This window comes from Equus przewalskii, chromosome 24 (assembly GCF_037783145.1).
Source record: "Equus przewalskii isolate Varuska chromosome 24, EquPr2, whole genome shotgun sequence".
Classification (NCBI taxonomy): Eukaryota; Metazoa; Chordata; class Mammalia; order Perissodactyla; family Equidae; genus Equus; species Equus przewalskii.
In genome coordinates, this window is record NC_091854.1 from 28,420,963 (window position 1) to 28,442,644 (window position 21,682).

A 21,682-nucleotide genomic window follows, 5' to 3' on the forward strand; every position below is an offset into this window, starting at 1 on the left:
TATTTTGCTATTATCTGTGCTCTTGAGTTTTTATGTTGATTCTATCCGTGGGGTGGGGGGGGGGGGGAATGCTCTAGGATGCATGCTACTGCACATGCCCTCCCAACTCTGTGCTCAGTAATGTCACGTTGGCAGCTTGAAACCGGCAGCCACAGGCATATTTACACCACAGAAATTGCCAAATGCTGCCAGTCAGGGCTTGGTCCCTGGGAGAGCCAGTTGTTGAACATTTACCAGCACACCACTGGGCACACTCAAGCACAGGAACCAATGACAGAACGGGAAGAGAAGGGATTCAGGCCAACTGTGCCACTCACTAGCTGTGTGACCTGGGTGGTTTTTAAACCTCTCTGATCCTAACTTTCCTTAGCTGTAGACTGGAAGTGATTGTGTCTTTCCCCCTCCCTGGCCCTTCCTGCCCCTCCCCCAGCCTAACTCAGAGGAAGAGAAAGCGCAGGTAGAGCCATTGTTATGGCGCTTGGCATAGGAGAAGGCTTCAGCCAAAGTTAGCTCTGTGGCTTCTCTGGGGAGCTGGAGGGGGCCTCTGCTGAGGGGCTACTCTCACGCTGAACCCTGAGACGTGCAGAAGCATGAGGCAGGCAGAGGGGGCAGGAGAAAGTTTATGCGAGGGGGAAGGTACCCCGTCAGGGAGAGGCATTGAAAAGAAGCCGGAAGAAGAAAGAGAGAGTCTACTCTGGGTGTTTCCATTGGGCTAGAGCAACAGTTATCAAACTTTTTAGTGCTGGGACCCCTTTATATAAAGTGTTAAAAATTATTAAGGACCCCCAAAAAGATTTTGTTTATGTGGGGATATATTTATTGATATGTACTGCATTGAGTTAAAACTGTAAAAAATTTAAAATATGTGTTTATTAATTTTAAATAATAATAACCCCATTATGTGCTCACATAAATAAAATGTTTTATGAGAAATGAATGCATTTTCAAAAAAAAGAAATTTAGTGAGAAGCTGGCATTGATTGACATTTTTGCAAATCTCTTTCCTGTCTGGCTGCATAGGAGCCAGCGAGGTCCTACCTGCTGTGACTTTGACCTGTTGCGATATCACACGTGAGGCAGCCCGGGAAGACGTCACTGGGTACTTACGAGAGAATGAAAGTGAATAAAGCCAATAATGTCCTCGTATTATCATGAATAGAGTCTTGACCTCAGGCCCCGTGAAAGGGCCCTGGGGACCCCACCGTCTTCAGCTCATGCTTTGAGAGCCTTGTGCATAGTATGTACGGTTCGAAGTATGCCGTGGAGGAACTTACGGGTTGGAGATGAGGCTAGACAGAGAAGCAGGACTCGGATGGCAGCTAATGGAGAGCCGCTGAGGGCTTAAAAACCGGAGGGCGACAAGGCCCCTTTTTGATTTTGGAAAGATCATGGGCTATCATGAGGAAAATAGATTAGAAAGGCCCAGCAGGGGTCGGGGTCAGGGGCTAACTGGGGGGTTGTTGCCATAAAGCAGATGAGACATGAAAGTGGCTGAGCTGAAGTGGCCGCAGTAAATCTGGGCAGGAAGGGGAGGAGGGGGGTTGACAGGACTCGGAGATGAGCCACGTGGGAGGGGAGAGGACGGCAGGAAGGGTGTCCCCAGCCTCTGACTTGGGCAGCTGAGTGGACACAGGGGACACAGGAGGAAGAGCAGGTTAGGAAATAGTGAACTCTACTTTGCACAGCAGACAGTCGGCACGTGGGTCAGAGAATGGGAGAGGCGTCTGGACAGGGAAGAGGGCGGCCTGGGAGCAAGCCAAGGCTTAGACGAACAGATAGATTGACGGTGGTCACACAGCTTCTAAGGGCCGTTAGCATTTTTCACTAGGACAAATGTACCAAAATGTTAACGCAGTACCTGCTGGTCATGCAAATCAATTCGTTATTTTTCCCCTTCATCTGTGTTTTGTCTCTAAGTTGCAAATGAATTGCACAGGCAGCCCCCCTGCAGTCCGCTCACAGTTTGCGACATTCATTTGGGCTAGTACAATGTGTGGGCTTAACGTGAAAGGCTTAACACAATTTTCTTCAGGCTTGTGGCCAGAAAAATTAGAAAGATTGGAAAGGATAAGGTAACTATTCTGCAGCTTGTCATGGAAAAACGTGCACACGTGGAAACCTGTGAGTAGGAATACCGAGCATCGACTCCCACCACGTTTCGGGAGCGGAAGAAAGCCTGTGCCGAGTGGGACAGCTACTGCGCAGTGTAGGTTACTACCCACTCTAACCGCAATGATTCTTTGATTCGAACTCTTCATCCAGGATGAATGCCCTTGGGGGAAGACTGGGGAGCAAAGAACCCTCTCTCCTTAGCATTTCCTGTAGACAAACCATAGTGCCGTCCCGTAAGAGCTACGCTACTCTAAGTGCAGCCCACACATTATCACACCCAGCCCAGAGGAGGGCAGGTATGATTAACAGTGCCCACAATTTACAGACAAGGCAACTGAGGCACAGAGACGGTAAGGAATTTGGCCGAGGGTCACCCACCCAGCGAGTAAAATGTGGCGATGCGTTTCAAATGAAGCCAGCCTGGCAGCAGAGAGCGTGGTCTCAGCCCTGGAGCTGTCCTGCCTCCATGACAGCACCTTTCTCAGTTAGCCTCGGATGGGGCAAATCCCGCTGACCCTACTTCCAATATTCACCCTCCAACTGGCTAATGTCTCGCTCGCCTCAAACAAAAACCAGACGCAAGCGTGTCTCACTGTGGTGCTATGAAGCACAGACAATATATCGCTTGTAAAATAGCTGTACTTTTTGGCATTTGCTGGCTATGTGACCTTACGCAAGTTTACTTACCTGCTCTGTGCCTCAGTTTACATATCTGTCAAATGGTCATGACAGTAGTATCCATTTCTGGGAATTGTGGAAATCAAATGAGTTAAGACATGTAAAGTGCTCAGAATAGCACCCGGTGCAGTGAAATTACTCTGTAAGTGATGTTAACATCATCCATTCCATTCCATTATAAACTACAATTATACGCCAGGCACTGTGCAAGCATTGGACAAACGGGGTTAAACCAGCCAGGTGTGTTCTTCCCCTCAGGTCCAGTGGGGGACATTTTCTGAACAAACAGTGACAAATGACAGGTGTTACGAGTGTTGCAAAGTACAACTGCAGGCTGCTGTGGGAGCTCCAACAAGGACCCGGGAACTGGGACGCCTTCTGTAACAAAGTCCTTTAGGGGAGCCAACACTGAAATCTCCATTTCTCCCCAGGGTGTTCCCCCCTTACTTTCCCTGTTGCCTCCTCCATTTTCTCCAGCCCACCATCCAACCCACGGACCAGATCCACAGGCTCCTGTTCTAAAATCCACCCACTGCTCTCCAATTCCACCGATACCACCACCATCTGCACCTCACCTGCTGTCGGAGTCTCCAAAGGTTCTCCTCCCACGCTTTCTTTCTGTCATCTCTGCCAGCCATAAGCATCCACGGCAACCTTTTAAAAATGTAAATTGAAATGTTCCGGTGGCTTCCATTTATACTTGAAATCTGAGCCCCCTCCCCTTGGCGGATCATGCCCGCCGTGGTCTGCCCCTCCCACCTCTCTGACCTGTGGTGTACTTCTCTGTCTCATCACTGTGCCCTAGGAACCTGGGCCTCCTTTTTTCCCTTGACTTTACAAAGCTAATTCCTGCCTCAGGGCCTTTGCACTTGCTGCTGCCTCTCTCTGGAGTATCCTTTTTTATCAATCACGTCACAGCTCAGGTCACTAAGAGGAGATCCAATCAATGCATACCACCCTCTCCCACCAACCACGACCCTCCAGAGAGCTTAACCTTCCCTATCCACTACACTTTTATTGCCTTCTCAATAACCACCATAGAAATTACCTCGTTCATTCATTGCTCGTTTGCTCTCTGTCTCTCTGCTGTTAGAATATGAGATTCACGGGACCAGGGGCTCTGCCTCTCTATTCACTACTGGCTCCAGCATCCAAGACAGTGCCGGGCACATAGCAGGCGCTCAATGAACATTTGTGATTCGAGTGACTGAAGTTAATTTAAGCTGAATCTTAAAAGGAAGCTGAAAGTGAACAGGTAAAGATGAGGAACATTGTGTTTGAAGGCCTGGGTTGGGAAGAGCACAGTATCTTAAGTGAACCAAAAAGAAGGCCAGTGCAGGTGGAGTACAAGGAGCAAGGGAGGGCGTGGGACAAGGTGTGTCACACGAGCAGGCCAGAGCCCGCTGGGACCCAAAGTCATGCGACAGGTCGCAGGCTGTGGTCAGGGCAGTGAAGGCATAAGCAACAGGTTCAGGTCAGTGTTTTTAAAGGAAGCTCCTGTACCCAACGGGGTTGGGTGTTTAGGGTTGACTCACAACACCAGGCTGTGGCTCCCTTCCCTTGCCTCAATCTTAGCAGAGGCCCTATGGGGTAGGAGGGGAAAGTGTGACCATTCCAAACTGCAGATTAAAAAGGCAAAGATGCCGAGAGCGTGAGCAAGTGGCTGCCGCTCAGGGCGACTTTATTCTGGCCTTTCCGGGCTTGAAGCAGCCTGAACAAAGGAAACCAGAGCTGCCTCAAGAGATCACCCAGCCAGACGCCCATGGTGTCGCGCCTCCTGCCCATCCTGAGGAGGGAAGGCACCGGACACAGCACACATCAGAACCTTTGCCTGCCATAAATCTTCTCCTTCCTTGTGAAAAGACCGTCACGAATCTTGTCTCTTAAAAAGTGTCTCTGTTCCAGGAATTTTAACAACCTTCTGTAGTGTAGAAATGTGGCCTCTTGTTGTCTGTGGTTAAAATCGAGTCTTGGATGAGCGGATATATTACACCACGGGGCGGCAGGGGAGGGAAGGCCATTCATCCCCCTGCCTCAATGTAGGTCAGTCTTTCTCACCTGTAACTGATGAGTCCTCTGCCCTCTTGCTTCCACATCACTCTTCTCCCGGGGAATCCTGAATGATGAGAACCCAGAACTGTGGCTGCTGTGGGGACAGGGTTGGGGAGGGTGGAGTGAAAAGTGGCAATGGTTACCAAAGGCTTACTATGTGCCCGGCTTCGGGCAAGGTGCTGCACATGCCTCATCTCATTTAACCGACCCACAAAACGCCTTCCTGGTTTGCCGATTAAGAGATCTAAATCTCGTTTCTCAAGTAAAACATACGAATGCATTAAAACCAAAGTTAAGGGGCCGGCCCTGTGGCGCAGCGGTTAAGTGCGCACGTTCCACTTCTTGGTGGCCCGGTGTTCACCAGTTCGGATCCCCAGGTGCAGACATGACACCGCTTGGCAAGCCATGCTGTGGTAGGCGTCCCACGTATAAAGTAGAGAAAGATGGGCATGGATGTTAGCTCAGGGCCAGGCGTCCTCAGCAAAAAGAGGAGGATTGGCAGTAGTTAGCTCAGGGCTAATCTTCCTCAAAAAAAAAAAAAGTCAAAGTCAATACTCTCTATTCTGACCACCCCCACACTGGATCCAACTTCATCATCCCTCACGTTGTAGGAGCCACCTTGCAGGTGACTCAGCCTCTGGCTTTTCTCCTGAGAATTCCATGCTCCATTACCATCTGATTGAAGCACGAATCTGACTGGGTTTCTGCCCTGCTCAGAAACACTCCCTGGCTCGCCACTGCCCACAGTTTACTGTCCAATAAGGAACCAAACCAATCGTGCTGGAAGGACAAGCATAGAATAGGGCTGCAAGGGCAGGGGCTGAGGAAAGACGGTGCTGCTTTCCTGCTGGTGCCACGGCGGGGGGCGGGGGAGGTTTCACAGAAGGCAGCTTGGCTGGGTTTGGCGGTGGAGAGAAGGGTCTCTCTGAAACGAAGGCAGCACTGTGAGCAAAGGCACTGAGTGGCGAGAGCACAGCTCTGGCAGCCCCTGGGACGTGTAACTGGTTCTTACTGCTCCGCGGCTCTTCTCTCGGGGCTCTGAGAAGCCGCATGGCCACAGGCGATGATTTGTTGCAATGAGGCTGTCGGCAGTTTATCTGACGTTAGCGCCTGTGTGAACCACATGATGATTTACGAAACTCGATTTCTCCATCAATACAGGCAAGGAGATTTAGCACACGGTGAGGAAGGGCTGGGGGAAAGGCAGCCTCTGGAGAGGGATGGAGGTGGCCGCTCCATCGCCCCAACTCCACCTCCATGCAGTGCTGAAGTGCTGATCTGGAACCCAGAGCCACAGGTCCTGGCAGAGCCTCCAGTGTGATAAGAAAAATGATTTTAAAAAACCCGACAACCCTGCAAGTCTAATGCCATGGTGTCTCTGGCTCTTCCCTTTATTTCCTTCTATATCTGGCTTTGGAAATATCTCTTCTCCTGTGAGGCTAGGGAAGGGTATCTGTGCCCTGGGAAGGTCAAGGACACACCACAAGGGTACCAACAAAGGGGCTCAGGGAAAGGAAGCTCCATTTGTCTGCTGGGGCATTTCCTAGTCTAGACTGGAAGCTGGAGAGACAAAGATTCCTTAACATTGTCCCAGCTCTCTTCATCGGGAGCAGGGCCTCCACAGCGGGCTCAAGTCTAAGCCACAGCGAATAACGAAGCGGGTCCATCTGCTCCAGCTCGTTCTCCGTGTGTGTTGCTTTCATGGAACTTGGCAGCCCAAGGTCAACGGTAGTTGGAGATTCATCCTTGAGGATAGATTGGTCCCAAAGTTTAGAGTTGCCACGCCCCAGGGCCACCCGGAGAAGAAGCAAGGAGGACTCAAATTCCAGCCTTGTGATGGGCCTGGGGGACTCTGAGAGGCTCTGACAGGAGCACACAGTAGGCTCTAGAAGCAAGGGTGTGGACAGAGTCAGCTTCAATTGCATTTGGCCAAAAGCCGAACTCCCACTGATGAACGCACGTTAACCCATCCTAGACCACCTGTGCTCTTGCACCACTTCCGCAGCCCCTGACATCCTCTCTCTAGGCCTGTGCACGTATTTGGTCAGTCCATAGGAGTCAATTGATCTATAGATTTAATGCAATTTTTATAAAAACCCAAGCACAGTTTGGTAGACATAGACAAGCTTATTCTAAAGTTTATATTAAAAGAGAAATGTGCTAGAATGGCCAAAATAATTTTTAAAAAAGAGGAAAACATATGAATGAAGAATAAAGAATTTTCCATGTTAAGGCTTAATATATAGTCACAGTAATGAAGAGAGTATGGTATTGGCAAAGAGACAGGCACACAGATCAAGGGGACAGAACAGAGAGCCCCGAAACAGAGGCACACACACAAGTCCAAGTCCAAATGATTTTTGACAAAGGTGCAAAAGCAATTCAGTGTAGGAACAAACGTTTTCAACAACTGGTGCTGGAGCCATCGGATGTTGTTATGGACTGAATTGTGTCCCCCAAAATTTCTATGTTGGAGCTCTTACCCTCAATGTGACCCCATGTGGAGACAGCCTTTTAGGAGGTTTTTAAGGTTAAATGAGATCATAAGGACAGGGTTCTAATCTGATAAGATTGGTGGCCTTATAAGAAGAGGAAGAGAGAGAGCCTTTCTCTCCCCAAGTGAGGACACCGTGAGAAGGCAGCTGTCTGCAAGCCAGGAAGAGAGCCCTCACCAGGAACCCAAGCCTGACCGAAGACTGCCAGCCCCCCAACTGTGAGAAATCAAATGCGTGCTGTGTAAGCCACCCAGTCGATGGTATTGTGCTAGGGCAGCCCGAGCTGGCTTAGATAGGTATCTCTAGGCAAAAAGAGAAGCTCAACCTGAATCCCACACCTTGCCCAAATCATGCAAAACAAATCACGGATTTGAATGGAAAGAGCAAAACTACAAAACTTTTAGAAAGAAACATAGGAGAAAATCTTCAGAAGCTAGGACTAGGTGAAGAGTTCTTAAACTTGACACTAAACGTACGATCTACACAAGGAAGGTGGTTGAAAGAAGTCAGTCATAACAGGATTTCAGCTGGTGAACCTGGGGGAGGGTCAAGCGTGGTTGTTTCTGTGCTATGCGTAAAGACCTGGCGCAGTGTGGCTGGCTGACTGCAGTCAAGAGCCAAGAGCTGAGGTCTCACCTGTAGCTTCCCCACCGGCTCCCTCAGGAGTCCCAGGAGAGACCTGAGCCCAGTTTTTGGTTGAACAGACTGATTGACCTCGAAGGGAACATAAGAAGGCAGACAGAGAAGACGACATATTGTAGGATTCCATTTATGTGACATGACCTGACTAGAAGAGACAGAAAGTAGACTACTGTTTGTTTAGGGCTGAGAATAGGAGCTGAGGGGTGAAAATAGGAAGGATCCTTTTGGGGTAATGGAAATGTTCTAAAATCTGATTTTGGTTATGATTGCACAACTCAGTAAATTCACTAAAAGTCAATGAATTTACATGACTAAATTTTATGTTATATGGGTTACATCTCAAGAAAGTCGATCATTTTTTAAGTTAACTTTTAGTTTGAAAGTTAATTTATAGAAAAACAATTAAAATGAATAGCATATTTAGTATGTAGTTATAGCTTTAAGGTAATTCCCAGGTAATAGAACTTGGGGACACTCTTTGTTCTAGGCCCTCAAATTCCATTCCAGGACTGAGATCCCTAGATGCTACAATGCTGAGTTGAAATCAAAGTTTATCATGGAGAGGGGCAGCCCAGTGGCTTAGTGGTCAAGTTCTTGTACTCTACTCTGGCAGCCTGGGGTTCACAAGTTCGGATCCCTGGAACAGACCTACACACCGCTCATCAACCCATGCTGTGGCAGTGTCCCACATACAAAATAGAGGAGGATTGGCACAGACGTTAGCTCAGGGCCACTCTTTCTCAAGCAAAAAGAGGAAGATTGGCTACGGATATTAGCTCAGGGCCAATCTACCTTACCAAAAAAAAAGCAGGGGAAATAACTGTTCATTGCAAAGAAGTTCAGTATTACTTAGAGAACAAATGAGCCAAACCAGAGAATTCTAGTGAGAAATAAACATGTGTGTCGCCATTATTTGTTTTCTATAAATATGATTACTGTAGTAGAACATATTTTCAAACTGCCAAGATGCGGAGTCCTCAGCTCATTCTTTTAACTCTCCATCTGTTTCATGCTCTGCCACTTTTATTTTTGTAGCATGAAGATAATTTAGTCTCAATAGAACAAGAGACTTAGAATAAGATACACACGCACGCACGTATCTATAGTATCTATAAGTACATGTATATCATGATGTGCAAGCCTCAAAGGGTTGTGTTTTAAGACAGTTAAATTTTTTTTCTATTTTTTATTTTAAAGAGAAGACTCTACCTTCAGTGATTCAATGGTCATGGATGATATTATATAAAAATGTTTGAAAACCAGTTTTGATTGAAAAACAAGTTGACATACAGGAGCATTTGGGTAATGAAAACGAGGCTTGGGTTCTGGGCCTGCTGCGTCCCATCTCAGGGGCCAGCCACGTGGCATCTCCAGGCTTTGTCTTCTCATCTTCGAAGAGATGAGGGAAGATAAGAGATTTAAGGAGGATAATCTCTTAAGTGTCTTCTGATTTAAAGACTTTGTTTTAAAAAGATGGATTTGTTCAACAAACAATTGAACAAAAGTTTTATATAAGATACTATGTAGCATTTGGAAATACAACTTCTTTGGAGCCAGAATTCTGCTTCTGTCACTTTCAAATTTGTTTCCTTGTCAAGTCACGTCATCATTCTGAGCCCTAGTTTGAGTACCACTGAACATGAGGGTAACGTTGTCTACTTCGTCGGGCTGGAGCATGGTTGAAGCAACTCCAGCTGACAGATAGATTCCTGAGTCCCAGCAGCTTCCACAATAGAAGTTTATTTCTTGCTCTTGAAAGACGACAATGGTGAAAAGGGACCAAGGCTTCTTCCACTTTATAGTTCCCCCATTATTAACTCACAGGTTCCTGGGTGTCTAGAGGGGGAAAGAGGAGCACAGAAGCCACACATGCACTAACCACATCACCTCTCAGATTCCATGGCAAAAACTAGCCGTGGGCCATGCCTGGATATAAGACAGACTCCTAAGAATGCAGTCATGGCTGGGCAACCAATTTCTAGAAACGACTCTGCACTAGCGAAGGGAAGCACACACTTTGCATGGAAAGCTAGCTCTCTCTCCCACAGGTTGTTAGAAAAATTAAATGAGTCTTTAATTGCAAATTGCCTAGTATAGTGCAAGTACGACACAAACACTGAAGAAAGTTAAGATTTGGTAGGTGCAGAGGAATAAAAAAAGAGTAAAACTTTTGACTGAGACTATATACACATATAAATGTGGGTTGGAATATATATATTTATATACTCCAAGATAAAAAGCGCTATCAGAGAGTACAGTTAACGTGCACTGGGACATTGTATTAGTTTCTTATTGCTGTTGTAACCAATGACCAGAAACTTAAGAGCTTAAAATAACACAAATGTATTCTTTCACAGTTTCGGAGGCCAGAAGTTGGTAACACGTCTACAGGGCTGAGAGCAAGGTAACAGCAGGGCTGTGCCTCTTGTGGAGGCACTCAAGGAAAATCCATACCTCTGGAGGCTATCCTCATTCCTTGGCTGATGGCCTTATCTCTCCAACCTCTGCTCACGTTGCCACGTCTCCTTCTCTGACTTTGATCCTCCCGCCTCCCTCTTAAAATGAGACCTTTGATTACATTAGGCTTATCCAAATGATCCTAAGAAGAATGCCCCATCACAAGATCCTTTCCTTGACCACATCGGCAAAATCCCTTTTGCCTTGTAAGGTAACGTTATCAACAGGTTCTGGAGATGAGGATGTGGACATCTTTGGGGGCCCTCATTTTGCCTATCATAGACATCAAAGGAAGGAGAGACACCAGTTATAATTTAGGATTTGGAGAGTGACATGGACTTGAAACCAGCTCTGTCATTTTTGTTAGTCAAATGGCCTGAAATGTGACATTTTTCTCTTCCTCTTGTGTAAAATGGGGATGGCAATAGTAACTACCTCATAGACTCGTTGGGAAGATTTAATTGATAAGGTGGGAAAACTGCGTGGCATGTGGCAGGTGCTCAGGACAGGAGATCCTTTGTTATTTTACTATTTCTTGGCACATCCTGAAGCCCGTACACAGCCCTTTATCATCCTAGGGTCCTCCAACATCACAGCTGAAGCAGAAGTGAGTATCGTGGTTACTCTGTACCATGAAGGTACAAAAAGACTATCAATCACGTTTGGCATACTGAACTTCTCTTGGAAGAAAAACAGATTCATGCATTTTAGGAAACTTTGCACTGGCGAATGTTGAGCAATATGGTTCTTCTGCTAGGTCTGTAGCATCTATATTCCAGGATGGCGTCATGGCCTGAGTTTTCTGAGGACCGTGGTTTTACTGTGCACTTGATCACACAAGAAACCACTTGGCAGGGAGTAAGAATGCTGAAGCATTTTCTCCTGTGAGATAGATGGTCACATAAATTGATCAGTAGAATTTGGCCACACAGTGAAGAGTGGAAGGCCGTCTCCTCGCACATGAGCACTAGGGCTTCAGGATAGAAGCCCCAGCCCCACCCCCCCACTTTGAGGTGGTTTGGAAGCTTTGCTCTTAATTCTTGCCACAGTTATAAGATGTCATTTCCGGCTACAGAAATCTTCTGGCTGGCATCCTACCACACACCAATGATTTTCAGGCTCAAGTTTATCATAAACAATTTGTCTTAAGAGAGCTGTGATCATATTCCTGTTAACTGTTAGGTAGGGTCTAATCATCTAGAATGGCTTCAAAGGTTCTCAATTTCTTCTTCAGCAAAATAATTGTAGTAACGTACGTAAGAGCAGCTCCATCACAGCACGGGAAGCCCCTCGCCAACGTTAGCTTCAGGCGTCAGAAGTTTTAAGCGTAGTCCTCTGGTGTGATCCAAGAAAGTTTTATTACTCACACAGGTGGGGAAGTCCCAAGGTGATGGGCAAGGAGGATGGGTCTGCTGGAGAAGGTCCAGAAAAGAGAGTGTAGAGAGTGCACAGGCATTTTATAGAGAAGAAGTCCTGACAGTGGGGAGAGAGCCCACCCTCTGCTATGAAGTCTGAAAGAGGCAGCAAGAGCACGCACGAGCACATGGGGTGGGACTGGAAGAGGGGAAACCTTGTGTTACAGCACTTGACAGACAGGGGTGGGAGAGGAGACGTAGATTTCACTGATGTTAAATCAAATGTCAATTCAAGATACAAATTTCTTTCTTATTATCGTCACAATTCAGCCAAGACATTTGCAACCTCCCAGTTTTCCTGTAAATAAATATGTGCTTGAAAGAGACCAAATCTGCAAAGCCAACCCAAAATAGTAAGGCCAGCAATTGTTATTATAGCTCCTGAAAGGTAATGGGGAATCAGCTGCCCCTGACAGAAGGAGATAGCCAAGAGAAGAAATCAACATAGTCCAGGGACCTCTTGGAGTATTTTAATAATAATATTGACTATTTGGGTTCGTTGTTTTATTTGTTGAAATCTTCTGCAGACCCTTCCTGTGTTATTGACCTACATGCAGTAGGAAGTTCCCTTCAAGGCACACACTCCACTTTGAGATGCCGGCAGGCAGCTAATACCAGTCTGTTATCAGCTACCATAGCAACCAGAGTTTGGTCCTTCGTTGATGGCATCCAAGGCTTGCACTGTCTGATGTGCACCATCTTTGTGAGGCGATTGTTCGGTTCACTAGAACTGAATTGTGGATGGTACCTGTAGGGACTCTAGCGTGATTGGGGATGAGTCCTGGACGAGCCCCAAGACCTTGAGGCAAAGTTTTATATTTAAGAAACTGTAACAAATTTGACCAAAAATCAATATCCCTCTGCCTCCAGGAGCTATGAAGCCACTTCTTACTGGGAGGCTGTGAACTGATTGCCCCCAACATGTAGGGGTGACAGCCTGGATGGAAAGGAGCCTAAGGTATTTGGCGTTGAGCTGGAGTAGCGGAATCCCAGGCCCAGAGTCCTGAATGGAAAGTCTGTTTTGAGTCTATCAACTAAACCAAACAGCAACGCCATTAACTACTGCCCAGGAGTCTTTAAAAACATTAACAATGGACATGCCTTTATTGAGGAGATTCTCCAGTACCAAAGTGACTGTGATCAGATCCCTGAGTTGGGCTGACCACCGGGTCTCATCCTTTAACAGGAATGTCCCAGTAATGAGATGGGAAACGGCAGCTCTCGAGTGGGCTCCAAGACATGTGATAGTGGTGCTGCCGTCTGTAAAATTAATGGACTCCCTTTGTGCTGGATTCTCTTTATCCCAGAGGGTCCCCAAAGTGGCCAACAGGGCTGGGGAAGGGGTGAACTCTCCCAGACCAATGGACTGAGGCACAGGAAGCCACGTGCTTTTGTGGTTTGGTTATACCTGAGGGTTCGGGCCGAGCTCTGTCTTGCAGGCGTCATTTCTATTCTAATAAGGAGGCCTGATGGCTGCACTAAGCTTGTGGGATGTTGCTTCCACGACTGAAGGTAGATGGTAGTTTATTCCAAAAGATCACAGACTCAAGGCCCATGGCAGCTCTCGGCCAAGAAGGACCAAATAGGCCACCAAGAGTTGCCTTTCAGGGGGGGTACCTCTTGGCTGATGACTGCAGTTAACACTGCTATGTGGTACATATGAAATTTGTTGAGAGTAAATTTTAAGAGTTCTCATTGCAAAGAAAAAAACATCTTTTTCTTTTTCTTTTTTTTTTTGTATCTATGTGAGATGATGGATATTAACTAAACTTACTGTGGTAATCATTTCACAATATATGTAAGTCAAATCATTATGCCGTATACCTTAAACTTATCAATTACATCTCAGTAAAACTGGAAAAGAATGAGACAAAAAACACATTTAAAAAACCGGAAAGTGATATACCAATGCAAGGTAGTACTGTCATTTTATAGCTTAGTTATCCAAGCCAATACTCATTCACTGAATACCAATTACCAAATTACAATGACAAACACCAGCTTGTCCTGGCTGGCATAATAGTGAATGAATGATGCAAAGGAGGAAGTTTCAAAAAATAAGTTAGGAATGGTGGTTGCCGAAGGATACTAGGATAAACAAGACATGGAAGACAGACACGCCTATAAGGTCAGGAGGCGAGGAAGGGGGGAAGCGAGGGAGGAGAGAGTGATAGAAAGAGAGATTCAGGCCATAAGATGACTATAGACAAAAGAATGATGATTACAAAAGGGAGAGAGTGAGTCAGGCTGTTTCTCTCTGGAGCAGAGAAGGAGCTCAAGCTGGAAGGGGGTGGGAACCCCTACCCTTCCACGTTGTAATCAACAGCTTCCGCTAATGCCTCCTGTTGAGTTTGCCATTTTTCCACATTAGCATTTAATCCTTTTTAAAATTCTTGAGATAATCACAGTAATTATTCTGAGGCTACAATCCACATAATTAATATATCAGGACTGGCTGCTTGAATTTTACAGCAGACTCAAGGTCAAAAATCAAAGTTGAGCTTTCTTACTCTTCCAGGCTAGAGGTAAATACTGCCCACCCTTGAACTTCCACGGCATCTGTCTGTGATGCTTTGTACTCTGGAGTTTGTGCAAAGCCAAGTCACCTCTAACAGACTGAATTCCTTGAAAAGAAGGACCGTATCTCTTTCATCTTTGATCCCCACCGCTGAACACAATGTCTAGCACAATACATCATTAAGTGTTGTTGAATGAACAATGGAAGAATGAATTACTATTAGATAAACTAACCTCTTCTTTGGCTATTCTGGACATTTCTGTGGTAGATGGGACTGTCTACCCAAAGGAACCGCTAAGTTGGAGATATCAGAGAAGAGTATTTGACCACGTTTTCGAAATAGGCAATTCTTGGCAATCTATGAAAAGCAAAAGACAATTTCAGTCACAAGTACTAGTGACACACCCTGTCAATAACTCCCAGAAGTGTGTGGATTGTTCAGACCTAGACCATTCCGCAGGATTTTTGGAAAGTTCTTCAGCATGACTTGAGTATATATGAAGAGGGGAAGGGCAAAAGTTGTACGGGGCAGATTCTTGTCTTGGGAGACCTTAGGTGTTGTTGCAAAAATAAGACTTACATATTTTGAACAATAAGAGTAAATTTTAAGTCAGGAGCCAAACAGAGAGGCCAAGAGTGGGGAGAGTTACCAGTGCATTGAGAGTCACAGCGGAAGGCCTGAGATTGGGTTCAGGGTACATTAGCGGAAAAAGGATGAAAATTACCATCCAAGACCCTGAAGTCCCAGTTATGTGGACTAATGATCTGTGTAAGTTGGATCCAAGCCTCAATTTTCTCATCTGTACAAAGGAGTTAAGAATAATGCTTACCCTGCTTACTTGCAAGGCTGCCTTGTAAATCAAACAAGATCAGTCAAGTGAATGCATTTTGTAAATGGGAAAGTGCTGAGCAAGTGAGAGTCGATATGGATGGACCTTGAAGGATGGATTTTGCCATTAAGATTGGCAAAAAGAAAGCTAGGGTGTCCCATAGAGATGAGTAGCACAAGCAATGAAGTATGGAGGTAAAAAGCTACATGGCAAGTAAAAATCCTGGCCTAATTGGAGCGTGCTATATAATAACGATATATTATACTTAAAAAGTTTGTTGTTCATCTGAAATTCAAATTTAATTGCATGTCTTGTATTTTTTATTTGCTGAATCTGACAACCTTAACCACGCTTCCCCATCTCTCCTGCCAAGCTCAGCTCATCTCTCAGGGGCCGAATGCCATTTCTTCCACTGAGTTTTCTGTCTCTCATGGGTAGGAGGTATTTCTCTTCAGCAGGGTGGGAGGATTGGGGGAAGAGCTGTATCATTTAGTGTTTGAGCGCTTAGGCTCTGGGGTCAGACGTCCAGGATTTATAGTGCATCTCTCCCATCAACTAACTGTGAGATTTAGGGTTTTTAAAAATCTCTCTTGGCCCCAGTTTCCTCTTCTACATAAGAAAAATACCTACTCTCTGGGATTGTCTTGAGGATTCAATAAACGCTATACACAGTGCTTGGCATGCTTTCCCTGCCTAGTTGCAGCAATCCATCCATCCATCCATCCATCCATCTGTACATCCATCCATTCATCAATAACATTTTTGAGTACACACTATATGGAAAGCACCCAGCATACAGGAATGAAAAGACATGGGCCCTGCCCTCAAAGAATTTATAATCTGGAAGTGCATAGAGGTTTACACAATTAAATAAACCCAAGCTCCTACGGTCCCGTCTTTCCTAGCATCTAACTGCTAATGCCTGAAGGTTTTATATTTCCTTCCAACTACTCTCCTGTACGTCATCCCTGACTGTTTTGTGGCTCACCTGCAAAGCCCCCAGATCTGTGAGTCTCGACAAGTCCAAAGTGCAACCCGGGCCTTTTTGTCCATTGGTACCCCCTGTCTTAGTGAACAACACCATCCAGTCATACCAGACTCTTAATCTCTTCCTCTTCCTGGTCCCTCACGCAATCAGGAACCAATTTCCATCTGGGCCAGTTTCTGCCGCTGTTGTCATTGTTGTGTTATAACATCTGCGGTAGGCTGAATTCTAAGATGGCCCCAAGCGTTCCCACCATGCATAGTGCCTGGGTCTACGGATAGGATGAATTTTACTCTCATCTTTAGATGTGTGGTATGGTACAGTTGATTTTCAGAGAAGGAGGTTATCTGGGTAGACCTAATCTAAACATGTAAGTCCTTTGAAAGCAGTTTATTCAGGATGGTCACAGAAAGGGATGTCAGAGAGACGCAGCCGGCTGACTTGAAGAAAACAAACATCCACGTTACGATCTGCAGACGGAGAGGGACAGCTTCTGGGAGCTAACAGGGCCACCATCTGACAGCCAGGAGGAAAAACCAGAAGCTCAGTCCTACAAATGCGAGGAAATAAATTCTACCAACACCCTCTGAAGGAGGACGGAGGAGGACCCCGAGCCCTGGCTGACACTTTGATTTCAGCTTCCATCACCCTGCGCAGAGAACACACCACACCAGGCCCAGACTTCCAACCTGCAGAATTGTGAGCTACTAAGTGGGCGCTGCTTTCAACTGCCAAGGATGTGCTATTTTGTTACACAGCAATAGAAAACGAATCTACCATCGCATACACATGCCACTTTCTCCAACCTCTTATGGCTGCATCAACTTAGATCTCACCTGGACTACTCCAGCTGGCTCCTAACCAGCCTCCTTGCCTCCACTCTCAAATCTTCTCAAACCGTCCACATTTCACACAGATGATAGAACAATCTTTCTGAAATGTAAACCTGCCCACACCACTCCGCTGTGGAAAACCCTTCCACTACCTCACTACACAGGAAATCCCAACATGCTTTTAACACGGTTTAAAGCGCCTTTAATATTTCCCGTGCCCACCTCCGTGACCTGTGTCTCACCCCCTCACACCAGCCTTGTAGGCCTGCAGCCCCTCCCACTGCGTCAAGGCCCTGCACCTCTGCGCTCGCTCTTCCCTCTATGGGCACGTCCTTCCCCCTTCTGCCTTTCCAAATGGAACAGGCTCAGCTTTCTAGGCCTTTCTTGGGTCTCCATGCAGGACTAAATGCTTTCTCCTGCCTCCCCACAATATCTAATTAAGATTTCTATCACAGTAACGAAAGTAATCCACCGCACAAGTGCTTATTTAGAGATCTGTCACCACCCGTGTATGCCTGGTCTGCACACAGGTCCGAACCCAGCGTCTGGAACACGTGAGTGCTGAATGAACACGTGACCAAGAGATACCCGCTCAGCAAATGAACAACGGTCAGTGTACTGATGTTCCATTCTTGTACCTCCTTTCAGATTCTGTTTCTTACAAGGCAGCAGTTAGAGGCCGGTGCCCAGTCAAGACAAAATCAAATAGGGCATTATCTGGGGCAAGGAGAGCTGCCAATGAGAGACTGACATGAAGTTAGATTGTACCTGTGCCTGAATACAGTGGCCCGCTCTCTTACTTTGTCCAGCATTGTTACACACATTCACGTCTTCAAGGGTTAAATGTAGAGCTTAAAGAGTATATGGGCATTTTGTTTCTCTGGCTCTTCTCTTGGTCCCTGTCTTTTAATGTTTCTTTTTACTGACTAAGGACAGGCAAGGCCAAAAAGGAGATAAATGTTATCAGTTAATTTCATCACTCATTAGTAGTCCCCCAGGATGTTGATGCAGTAAGAAATCTTAGAATAATTGGGTCCAAAGTCATTCTTTTACAGAGGAGGGAATGTAGCTCTAAAAAGATGGGTGTCTCCTGCAGGATCTCACCTGTCTCAGAGCCCAGATATCTGGACCCAGACTGGCACCGAGACCTTCAGATCATCTGCGAGGTTTCTCAGCTGCACCCTACGGAATAGACACAGACACAGTTCCAACAAGATGCTGGGTGTCGCAGACGATCCAAACTGATGGCCAAAGTGAGGTAGTTGCATATTATATTAATATATTATGTATATATTGTATGGTATATTATCTGTATAATATGTTATGCACTTTACATGTATGATATGTATATATGTATGTATAAATAATGTATAATATATTGCATTAATATCCTTTATTAATACTTTTTTTCTGTTACCTAATTACTTTTGGGGAAGGGAAGTGATTATTAAAAATCTTCTTACTTTTTCCCCCAATTTCTTTTCTGACATGTAAGTTCTCAGGATAAATTAAATCTGCTTAAATAAATAAAAATTAGCAGTGTTCCATAGAGTAGCGATAATCATTTGGAAAACATATTACAAAAATACTCTCATTCGTAGTTGCACACCCAAAAAACCTAAAGTGGACATTGGAAAGTCTAACAAGAAATATGCAAAAGTTATATTTAAAAAGCTATAAAACTTTTGAAGATGGTAGTAAAAGAAAAATTTAATAAATATGCCATGTGTCCAGATGAAAATACTTAATATTTTAAAGATGATGATTCTCCCTAATCTAGAAATTTAGCACAATTCTTATTAAATTACAAAATATTTTGACAAACTGTTCTAATACTAATCTGGAAGAGCAGAGACAAGAACAGACAAAATATTGAAAAAGACAGATAAGAAGGAGAAATAAGGATTTTTATGTATCATAATTTATTGAGTCTAAGGTGTTATTGACTATAAGATATTATTATTTTTTTGTGTATTTTTCTTTTCTTTTTATTTTATTTTGAGGAAGATTAGCCCTGAGCTAACATCTGCCACCAATCCTCCTCTTTTTGCTGAGGAAGACTGGCCCTGAGCTAACATCCATGCCCATCTTCCTCTACTTTATATGTGGGATGCCTGCCACAGCATGGCTTGCCAAGCGGTGCCACGTCCACACCCAGGATCTGAACCAGCGAACCTCAGGCCACTGAAGTGGAATGTGCACACTTAACCACTGCGCCACCGGGCCAGCCCCTATAAGACATTATTTTTATGTACTATTAGAAAATAAAAATTTTAAATTCTGCTGGTTAAATTGTGATGCAATTCTTTTTCTTTTTATTGTAGGACATGTTCTGATTACAGAGATCTTAAAATGTAAAAAATAATCTTAGAATCAATGAAATATGGATTATAAAACTATATTTATAATATAATATATGTATAAAGCAGAGAGTATTTTTTTAAAATTTCTTGGTAGTATACAAAATAATGGTGTGTTTTACAATCAGTAATGTCTCAGAGTCAATGAAATGCCATAATTTACAAAAGAATAAATGTATATAGTCAATAAACGTAAAAATATAACACACTAATAATACGCTGTTCCATCTGCAAAGAAATACAAACTGAAGTGATATACTTATTTTTCTTCTATCAGATTGAGGAATGTAATTTTCTGATGATATTACCAGTGTTGGCTATTGTGCCAGAAGACGGCTCATCTTTTCTACTGTTAGTGAGAAAGCAGATTGGCACAGACTTTTTGAAGAAATAAAATTGGCAAAATGTATCAAAAGTCTTAAAAATGTGCATTTGCTTTCATAGGGAAATACCTCATCTAAGAAACTAATCAGTAGAATGCATCTCTTTATTTCTTGGCCCCCCAGCATCCTTTCTCCTTTCTTTTGTTTTATGGGTTTTTTTTTTTTTTTTTTTATAGTATCTTAGATTCCTTTGTGAAGCCACTCTTTTCCCATTATCATTTTATAGGGTTTGGGTTGGGCTGATCTCTCTTAGCTCCAGGGCTGAGCCACTCAATGCTTTCCACCCCTCCAGCCACAGTAGTTGATTCAGGGACGGGCTCCTGACTCAATACGATCCTTATGAGTCAGGTAAGCCCAGGATTTTTATCCAGTTCTGAGAGGAAACCGTCCTGCCTTTTGCTGGACTAGATGTAGGAGGGCTTGGCTTGGAACCATTTTGTCACCACGTGAAGCCTGAGAGTAAATCCAGGATGGAAGGGGCGAGGCTGGAAACGATTCAGTGCCTGGCTCAAGCAGCACCAGCGCTAGCCTGCCTCGACTTTGCAGTTACATGACCCGATACTTTTCTTTATCGAAGTATCTATTTTATTTACTTATCTATTTTGCTTGTTAGTTTGAGATTGATTTTTTTTTTTTGTCACTTGCAGTCAAAACAGAGTCCTAATTGATACATATGCTAGGAATATAATTAAGGATGTACGCAAAGATTTTGATCTAAGTAGAGGCGTTTCATGGTTATTTATCATAGTGAAAAACTGGAAATAAGTGAAATGTCCAACGACAGGGGATGAGTTAATAATAGCATCTAACACCTTCACAGAAGCACTGTCCTAGGAGACCTGCACATACACTAATTTACTGGATCCTCCTGGGAGCCCTATGACGTAGGAATGGGTATGATCTCTATTTCGCAGGTGAATAAACTGAGGCATAAGCAGGTGAACTAATTTGCTCAGGGTCATGCAGTCACTAAGTGGCAGAGGCGAGTTTGAATCCAGGTGGTCTGACTCCAGAAACTGAGCTTGTAACCATTAAGTTATATTAGTTCTCACATCAATTACAATCTATCCATACAATGAAATATGTATCAAACTCTTAAAAATATATTACTAATCAAATATCAAATACATTCACAATTTATTGTAAAGGGAAAAAGCAGGTTACAAAGGAGCATGTAGGTTTCCGATTTCTGGTCCAGCATAGAAGGAGCTTAAAAGTTGCCACCCCATCCTAACAAGTAAAAAAACTGAATAAACCGAGAAATCAGCAACTCCTCCTGAATCCTTCAGAGATTGAGGTCACAAGGAAAACTGTTGCCCCCAACAGTGGAGAAATAGGTAGATACAGAGAATCACAACTTACTGGAGCAGAAACCTCCATGGAACCAGCACTGCCTTAGAAAACCTAAACCGTAACTGATGAATTGCCAGAGGCTCAGTGTGGACAAGTCTGAGATGACACCTCCCGGGGACCCAGTCGTAGGGGTCCTCCATACTTCTGTGAGCTCTACCTCCAGGTTCTCACATTGAATATCAGAGAAATATCCCCCTGTGTTTCCAGTGTGGGTGCAGATGGGGGGGAAGCGGGGGTGGAATAAGTAACCACTTTGAAATGTGCCAGAGCATTCTGTTCTTCTTAACAAGACCTGCCCTCAAGAGAAACTATGTTACCAGAGCCTAAACTATTCAGGTTTTTCAGAGCTGAACCAACCCGGGAAAGGGAAAAATCCAACTTCAGCCCGCTGGAGCCACCCCGTCCCTCCCAAAGTATGGGGTGGGGGGCACTGAGAAGTGTGTGTGAAGTTCACCGTCTAAAGCCAAAGGCTGCTGGAAAGACTGCGACCTAATCACAGGAGGATAGAACGCTTCGCCTCCCCATGCCTTGCCATCGCGTTGCTAAAGGTCTATTTACAGCAGCTCTTA

The 21,682-nt window shown here is 44.8% G+C and overlaps 1 long non-coding RNA gene across 1 annotated transcript in view; it reads right to left on the bottom strand.

Annotated features, from left to right (window-relative positions):
• Positions 1-21,416, bottom strand: part of LOC139079060 (uncharacterized) — a 31,867-nt gene extending 10,451 nt beyond the window's left edge. Inside the window, exons 1-3 of the long non-coding RNA XR_011532327.1 lie at positions 21,123-21,416; positions 4,849-4,936; positions 3,366-3,444 (exon numbers count right to left, since the gene is read on the bottom strand). This is a non-coding gene — a long non-coding RNA (uncharacterized lncRNA). The remainder of the gene's footprint in view (positions 1-3,365; positions 3,445-4,848; positions 4,937-21,122) is intronic.
• Positions 21,417-21,682: the final 266 nt, after the last annotated feature.